The sequence below is a fragment of the Nannospalax galili genome, unplaced genomic scaffold (assembly GCF_000622305.1).
Source record: "Nannospalax galili isolate Female #2095 unplaced genomic scaffold, S.galili_v1.0 scaffold188, whole genome shotgun sequence".
Lineage (NCBI taxonomy): Eukaryota > Metazoa > Chordata > Mammalia > Rodentia > Spalacidae > Nannospalax > Nannospalax galili.
The window spans coordinates 859,668-868,749 of NW_008360325.1; the positions used below are offsets into that span (position 1 = coordinate 859,668).

Below are 9,082 nucleotides of genomic sequence, written 5' to 3' on the forward strand. Positions count from 1 at the left end.
TCCCAGTTGGCCTGGAACTCATTATGTAGACTAGGTAGGCCCAGATCTCACATCTTGTGGGACAGGACCACACCTGACCTTTAAAAAAAAAAAAAAAGTACTGAAAATTTTCCAGGAGAAACGTGAACAGATTACATGAGCCCTGGAAATCAAAAAGGAAAGAATTTGAGATTTATTTTTTTGTTGACTCTGACATAATCAAAAAACAACTGAAAGATATTTCTCATCTGTTGACATCTCAGACTAACATTCTGTGAATCCACCAGACAATTTTATTGTGAAAGAAGATGGCAAGGAAGGAAGCTGTTCCTTTCCTAAAATACTTCTGGCATGGACTTTTGCGTTAATAGAATTCAAATGTATGGATAGGAACTAGAAGCGGACGATTCTGGCTTCAAAGACATTATCTACCATCAAAGAAAAGGACTTTGCAGAACTGGCTATCTTCTGTAAGCATAAGACTCCATTCCCAAAATCTGAATATGAGACTAAGACTTGAGGAACTCTGAGGCTTACACCTTTAATTCCTGAACTTGGGAGGTAGGACAGGTGGGTCTCTGTGAGACTGAGGCCAGCCTGGTCTGGTGCCAGGCTAGCTTGGGCTATGGAGAGACCCGATCTCAAAAAAAATAGATAAGTAAATAAAGGACATGAGGAACCATTTTGTAAGAACTCAGCATACTCTACTCAACCTATGCTTGCTGACAGCATCTTAAAACCTTACATTTGCTTTCTACATATTGTAGCTAGCCAGTGGGAAGACAATACCCCTACAACTGGAAGATCTCAGTTTGTGAACAGAGTGCACTGTCCTTCCTGGCCCTGCTGCTGCTCACCTGTCACCAGAGTTCCTATTGGGTTCAGCCTTGTGAGTTTTTTTTACTGCACTAAATGTGCACAACACAGTTGAGATCCTCTGTGTACTGCAGAGCCGCGTATCTGCCACAAACTCTTAAGTCACATTCCTCTCTTGGCTAATCCTAGCTCTGTTTAGTTTTCTTAAGAAACTGGCCCAACATTCAGGAGGCAGAGGCAGGCTGAGGGCAGCCTGCACTACAAAGCAAATTCCAGACCAGCTGGGGCAACAGTGAGACCCTGTCTCCAAAACAAAACAAGACAAAACTGAAACTAACAAAACGTCTGTCTACCCTCTCACCCACCCAACCAACCAAACGAATAAAGAAATTGGCCTGGCTTTTGGACGCTTTAGGAGACTTTGAAAGTTGGCAGTGTGCTTTTTTATTGTAGAATTGGTTTATGTATATGAACATGAGGAGTAGATGAGTCTCTGACGCTGGCTTGCTTTCTCCTAACAGTGAGCACAGACATGCATTCTCTAAACATGCCAAAGGAAAGCCCTTGATCCTAAGATTATCTGCAAACAAGAATGTCTCAGCATAAAATTTTAGAGTACCTACTTTGCACCTTAAAGCTTTGAAGATGCAAAAGAGAGAACTTATCAAAACAATTTAGTGCCCATTTAGAGTGAAGAATAATCTCTAGACCCAGAACACTCTGGTCCCAAAGAGAGTTAACTAGTGGTGTGAACAAGCTGAGGCATAACCTCGATGTTCTTGGTTGATGTCCTTGGGAAAGTCACCATGTAGCAAAGTATGTGACACCAGACTAGTCCTAGTCCAGAATGTAGCACCTCAGCACCTAGGGCTACCTTCTGCTTTTCTTGAAGACTTGATTGTGGAGGGACAGCAGCTTCTGGCTAAATAACATTCTTGAATTTCATTCCTTAATGAATCACTCATCTCTGAAAATGTGTATGTACATACCACCCACCTTTTCAATGTGTTTTGTCTTTTTGGTAACTGCTTTAGCAAAATATAATTGACATACCATACCCCCACCCTGCCCCCAAAACCCCTCTGGAAATCCACTGTGTATTTTCTATGCACTTATATTCACTATTCACAAATTTGAATGAATGCTTCAAAAGTACACTTATTGGCCAGGCGTGGTGGTGCATGCCTTTAATCCCAGCACTTGGGCGGCAGAGACTGGTGGATCTCTGTGAGTTCGAGGCCAGTCTGGTCTACACAGTGAGTTCCAGGGCAGGTGGGGCTACAGGGAAACCCTTTTTAAAAAAAAAAAAGTACACTTATCATGTGTGAGTTCAGAGGACGCTTTTTTTTTTTTTTTGGTCTTTTTGAGACAGGGTTTCCTTGCAGCCCCAGCTGTCCTGGAACTCACTGTGTAGACCAGGCTGGCCTTGAACTCACAGAGATCTGCCTGCCTCTGCCTCCCGAGTGCTGGGACTAAAGGCGTGCACCACCACACCTGGCTAGGACAACTTCTGGGTTCTCAGGTTTGGTGGCAAGCACCTTTACTCACTGAGACATCTCTCTGGCTCCTTGATTGAATTTTTTTAAACATATAGGGATGTCCTTTCTTTCTTATTACAAATCTAGACTCAGGAATAGTGTCTGGGCCACCTATATTCGTACAAACCTGTAATCCCAGCACCCGAGACGCTTGAAGCAAGAGGATTTTGAGAACCGTGAGTTCTAGGCCAGCTTGGGCTATTATAGCAAGACCGTCTTAGAATAAAAATCGTAATAAAATAACAATAAGCATCAATCAATCAACTAACCAACCAAACCAAAGCAAATGGGGGGGGCGGTGGGATAGTGGCTGATAATCCTGGAATTAAGGGGAATGATGTGAGCCTAGGGATTCGAAACCAGTTTGGACAGCATAGAAGCATCTTGTCCCCATCCCACCAAACCTCCCCACACCCCAAAAAGAAAAAAGTGTTTGAATCGTATTAAAACATGCTTTACTACTGGGTCAGCAGCAACAACACAGAAGGATGGATTCTCCCCTGAAAGGTCTTTGTTCCTGTCCCGTTGGCTATTTTAACTGGATGAAGAACTCCATACCCATTTTAAACAGCATCAAACTGGAAGTCATAGTTAATACAAAATGCCCCAATAAGGCTGGGAATGCAGGGGTACAATGCTTACTTACCTCACATGTGCGAGGTCTTGGGTTCAATATCCCTAACACACACACACACACACACACACACACACACACACACACACACACACACACACGTACGTACGTACGTACATATGTACGTACTCCTCTAGGTCCAGGAGAAAACCATTTTAGCAAGAATCATCTAACTCAGGTAAAGGAAACAATCAATTTTAAGTACAGAATAAACTAGACCTATGTTAAGGACATCTTCTGTGGGTTACCACAAGGCTGACAGTGCTTTCTCTGGAGAAGGGAAAAATAAGACGACTCAAAATAGCAACCTCAAAAAGGACTGGCAATGTTTCAAATGGCAGATTTAGCCTTTGTAGCTCCATATGGAAAATAGAGAACAGTGTTAACAAAAGTTTTTAAAAGACAGATACTAGTCTAAAGCAAGGGAAGAAAACTGTCTTGTAACAAAGCTGTTGAACACTGGAATGAGAAACATTGTGGAAAGCCAAGACTGGCCAACAAATTTTACTGCACAGCACATGGGTCAGCTGTACTGATCTGATGTCATCACAGTCTCATACAACTTGCTTCAGGACATTTGTTAATGAATTACTATGAGGATGTCCCTTCTTTTCATTTGAGGTCCACAGACCAGTAGGTAACTGCCACTGAAAAGATAGCTTCATACAGTTTTCCAAGAGGAAGGGACCCACCAAACCATTCAGAGTCACACAAGGAGCAGCAGAGTTAGTCAGGAGGGAAAGCAAGAGCCAGGGCCTTCATTCTGGATTCCATGAGAAAGGCAAGGCAGAGCAAGAAGCTGACATGGATAGGACACTCTGGGGTACAGATACTGTCCCTAGTTTGCACCCCGCCCTGGGGTGATTAGGGCAGAGGAACACTACCTCCTGGACTGTAAGGGTCAGCTAGAATAAGTGGTTTCATGTATTTAGGCTCTGAACTGGGTAGTTTGCATCTAAAAGACACAATCATAGGGCAGTAACTTATCTTATCTTGGGAGGAGCCAGCAAGGCCTCAGACAACAGAGCATCAAGACCACAGGAAAGTAACACGGCAAATACAGCCTGCTTTATTTTTCTTCACCATACTTTCCAGTTTCTAGTCTCAACCCCCCGCCCCCGCACAGGCACACCAATGTGTACACAGATGAATATACCATACACACACCCCACACACAAAAAGAAAACAGGACTGGTGAGATGGTTCAGCAGGTAAATATGCTTATTACCAAGCCTGACATCCTGAGCCTAACACTCACAAACCACATGGTAAAAGGGGAGAACCAACTCTCAGAACTTGTCCTTTGACACCACATCACAAACACACAAAGTAATTGGTTTTGGGGGGATTGGTGTGTTGTTATTTTTGTGGGTTTTTTTTTTTTTCTGTTTTGGTTTTCTTTTTTTAATGCGTACGAGTGTATTGCCTGAGTGTATGTGAGTGCACCCGTGTTGTGCAGTGCCACGGAGGTCAGAAGAGGGTATAGTCAAGGCTATGAACTGTCCTTAACTCCAGTTCCAGGGGAATCCAAAGCCCTCTTCTGACCTCCACAGCACTGCACGACTCAGGTGCACTCACATACATGCAGGCAATACACTCGTACACATAAATAAAAATAATAAATAAAATATTTTTTTAAAAAAAGGACCCGCCCCATGAATTGTGAAGGGTAAATGAGTAAACACAAAATATTAAGAATATTTATACACATATACACATGCATATACACAGACTATATGTGCAAATATTGATAAATATTATCATCGGTATTCTACCACAATTAAATCCTACAAGAGAAGCCTAAGCTGGAATCTACCACTCACTTTCTAAGCTTACTAATTTCCTGAGGGGGCCATTTTAAAGAAAGAAAACATATTTTCAACCCCACCCTTCCCAAATCAAGCAAACAAAAAACTACTATGTGTCAAGTACTATACTAAGTTCTGCTAAAGCCTCTAAATATTACCTTCTTTTCTAAATTAAAAAAAAAATTTATTTAACATGTATAAATGTATTGCCTGCATGTATGTTAAGTGCACCTGTGTCATGCAATGCCCACAGAGGACAGAAAGGGGCGTTGCAGTCCCCTAGAAGTGGAGTTATGGATGATTGTTAGCTACTTTGTGGGAACCAAGCCCAGGTCCTCTGCAGGAGCAGCCAGTGCTCTTAACCATTAAGACATCGCTCCAGTCCCTTAACATACTTCTTACTATAACCCTCTTCAGTTCTGTGTTAAAGACACAGAGAAGTTAAAGTGACTTACCCCACAGTTAACCAGGGTTGACTGTTGGGTTCAATTCACTTCTGGCTTCTACATGTCCCTAAATGTTACTCTTTTGTTAACAGTCTACTCCCAAAACTAAGAGATAATGCTAGGAAATAGATAGATTACACTTATATACTGTATATGTCTGTATAAAGTCTAGTAGTTTTCAACAGGGAAACACATTTTTTTTAAATGAACTATAACTTGCTTCTTTGTGTCTATGTGTGGAGTGCACATGTATACATAAAGAGAACCTTGGGCAAATCTTGTCAGAAGGCAGCCTTGGGTGTCATTCCTCAGGTACTGTCCACCTTTATGTGTGTTTAACAGGGTCTCTCACTGGCCTAGAACTTGTCAAGCAGGCTAGGCTGGATGGCCAGCCCAGCACTAGCTATTTATAAGCATGTACCACCATGCCTGGCTTTATGACTTGCTAAATGACAGACTGCAAGACTACCTAGTACATAACCAAACTGAATCTAATAATGACCTTAAAAATATTTCTTCTTTTAATTTATCTTTTTGAAACAGGGTCTCCCTGTAGCCTCACCTGGCCTAGAACTCACTATATAGACTAGGCTAGCTAGAACTCACTATATAGACCAGGCTGGCCTAGAACTCACAGAGATCCACCTGCCTCTGCCTCCCAAGTGCATGAACACACCCAGCTTAGTTGTTATTTTTTGATTACATGTGTATGAGTATATTGCCTGCATGCATGTAAGTGTACCCCTGTTGTGCAATGCTCATAGTGGACAGAAGAAGGTGTCAGATCCTCTGGAACAGCTGCCATGTGGGTCCTGTTCTTCTCCAAGAACAGCCAGTGTTCTTGAATGCTGAGCCATCTCTTCAGCCCCCTAATGACTTTGTAAACCAGGAACACTAACATCTTTATTATTCCTGTTGTTTTCAAAAACCACTGTAGGCACACACATTACAGAATCCACTAAAAGCTGACAAACCCTCAGGAACAGTAGTTAGAAGGGGAAAAGTACAAAAACAATGGAGAAAAAGAAATCTCTTCATTTATCCAATTTTATTAACTCAATAGCTAGAAAAGCACAAGGAAAAAATACTCATCTGTGAAAACAATGTAAGTTTTAACTATTAGATTATTATAAACCCAAATTGATGCTAGTGCAAAAATGCATAATCACACTATCAGGTTAATCCGACAACAAACCATGTACTAAACCAATAATGATGTAGTCAGCAGCAATTTAAGCTAAATAACAGCAATGACCAAGTATAATGAAAAAGCAAGCAAGAAAAAAGGAAGGGAACATTCCAGCCAACTTGAGCCAAACTGTTAAAACTTCTCTTAGAAAATGGATGGAATTTTGGGGCTGGAGAGATGGCGCGGTGGTTAAGAGCACTGACTGCTCTTGCAGAGGACCTGGGTTTGATTCTCAGCACCCACATGGTGGCTACAAACCGTCAACTTCAGTTCCAGGGGAATCCAATGCCATCTTCTGACCTCCGCGGCATTGCACTACATGGGTGCATTCACGTACATGCAGGCAATACACTCATACGCATAAAATATTTTAAAAAATGAAAAAGTAAATAAAAAAGAAAATTGATGGAATTTCAACTATCTCTATGAAGAAATGAAAGTTTAAGAAAACAGGTAGATTGTGCTGGGCATGATGGTACACACCTTTGATGCCAGCACTTGGGAGGGCAAAGGCAGACAGATCTTTGAGAGTTCCAGGCCAGCCTGGTCTACAGAGTTCTAGACCCTGTCTCAAACAACAGGGAGAGAAGGATGGAAGACATAGGGAAACTGGTAAAGTTTACTCTTTATTTAAGGACTGGGGTCTGCTTGAGCCACTGTGAGAAACATCACGCTGCAGATCACAAAGCAATACTTGTTTAGACATTTCTAGTGTCAGATAAAGTTTACCTCATTTCCTACCCTCAAATAACAGGTGCAGGCCTTCAAAATTATCAGGATATGGGGGTTACTCTCCTAGAGGACCTGTATTTGATTCTCAGCACCACACGGAGGCTAACAACTGATAGTAACTCTAGTTCCAGGGGGTCTGACACCCTTTTCTGGCTTCCATGGGCACTGCATGCATAGATAGATCTATATACATGCAGGTAAAACACTCATGCACACAAAATAAAAAATATTTTTAAAAAAATCTTGCAACTGTATAGTTTAAGGTTTACAAAGCTTTATATGCATTATTTCATTAATCTATCCACCCTGAGAAGATGAATTATTCATTAATAAAATGATATTAAGGAAACAGGGTCTTGATAGATTGCCTAAGTAAGTCTCAAACTCCTAGATCAAGAGATTCTCCTGTCTCAGCCTCAGAAGTAGCTGGCACTGCAGATACACACCATGCTCACTTGGATTAAATTATTTTTCTGTTTTTTCTGTTTTTTTTTTTTTTTTTTTTTTTTTTGAGCTAGGGTTTCAGTGTGCAGCATTACTGTCTTAGAACTCACTACTGTAGACCAGGCTGGCCTCCAACTCACAGAGAACCACCTGCCTCTTCCTTCCAAGTGCTGGGATTAAAGATATGTGCTACCACACCCAGCTATATCTCCACTGTAAAGATGAGAAACTAAAGACCATAATTAAGTGTCTAGCTCATGGTTCAATTAAAAAGCACCAACAGATTAAGGTGGATCGTAAAAGTTCTTGCTCTACAAGCCTGACAACCTGAGTTCTGGCCTTAGAACTGACATAAAAAGGTGTAAGGAAAAGAACCAAATCCAACTTGTCCTATGCCCTCCATGTGCCACGGCACTCACACAGGCATATCATATATCACACATACTCTTACAAAATAACAAAGGGTTTTTCCTAAAGCACAAGCAATATTTAAATTAAAAACTTTCTATTTGGGGGCTGGAGAGATGGCTCAGTAGTTAAGATCACTGGCTGCTCTTGCAGAGAACCTAGGTTTGATTCTCAGCACCGACATGGCGGCTAACAACCATCCATAACTCCAATTCCAGAGGATTCAATGACTTCTTCTGACTTCCATAGGCATTGCACAATACAGGTGCACTTACATACATGTAGGCAATACACTCATACAAACAAAAGTATTTAAAAAGAACTTTATATTGCTAGTTCAAAGCTTCTGTGTGATCTCTCCCACCTCCTCCATAAAACTACTATAGACCAAAGCTAGAAATCAAATAACGTGTATAAAAAGGCACTGCAAAACTAAAAAACTAGAAATGATTTTTTGAGTATCTTTATTCAGGAATGCACCAGTGAAATAAATACCTATACTTAGGCACTACCTGGGGAATTTAATCTCTCATGTAGTCTCAGGAGCATGAGTTTCAAATCTGCTTAGGTGATTCTAAGATACACTAGAATGGAGACCTTCTAGTCTGATGAAAAATGGCAACAGTGCTTTACAAACATTTTCCCACTTTCACAAGCCAGGTGTCGTGATGCACACCTTTAGTCCCAGCACTCTTCTGACCTCCACGGGCACTGCATGACATAAGTGCACTTACATACATGTAGGCTTACACTCATGTACATAAAATTAAAATATTTTTAAAAAAGGGGGTGGGGTATAAAGAAATGAAAATGGGAAAATGTTTGTGGTTTTCCTTTTTGGGGGTGGGAGGGGGTCTTTTTTCTAATATTAAAAAAAAAAAAATTTCAGAAGCAGCATTTCATTACAGCTTTAACATACTCAATAACAGTTTCCAGAGCAAGAGTACATCTCTTTCAAAAGTGGCTGTAAGTTTCTAGGTTCACAGTTGAATTAATACAGTTATACAATATTGAACTCAGTATAAGCCCTGTAAGACATTAAATTGAATGAGTTTTAACCTTTAAAAGAGATCTCCATTTCATTTTAG

The 9,082-nt window shown here is 41.0% G+C and overlaps 1 protein-coding gene across 8 annotated transcripts in view; it reads right to left on the bottom strand.

Annotated features, from left to right (window-relative positions):
- The window catches only part of Mark3 (microtubule affinity regulating kinase 3), a 102,064-nt gene that overhangs the window by 57,053 nt on the left and 35,929 nt on the right, over positions 1–9,082 (bottom strand). The window lies entirely within an intron of this gene.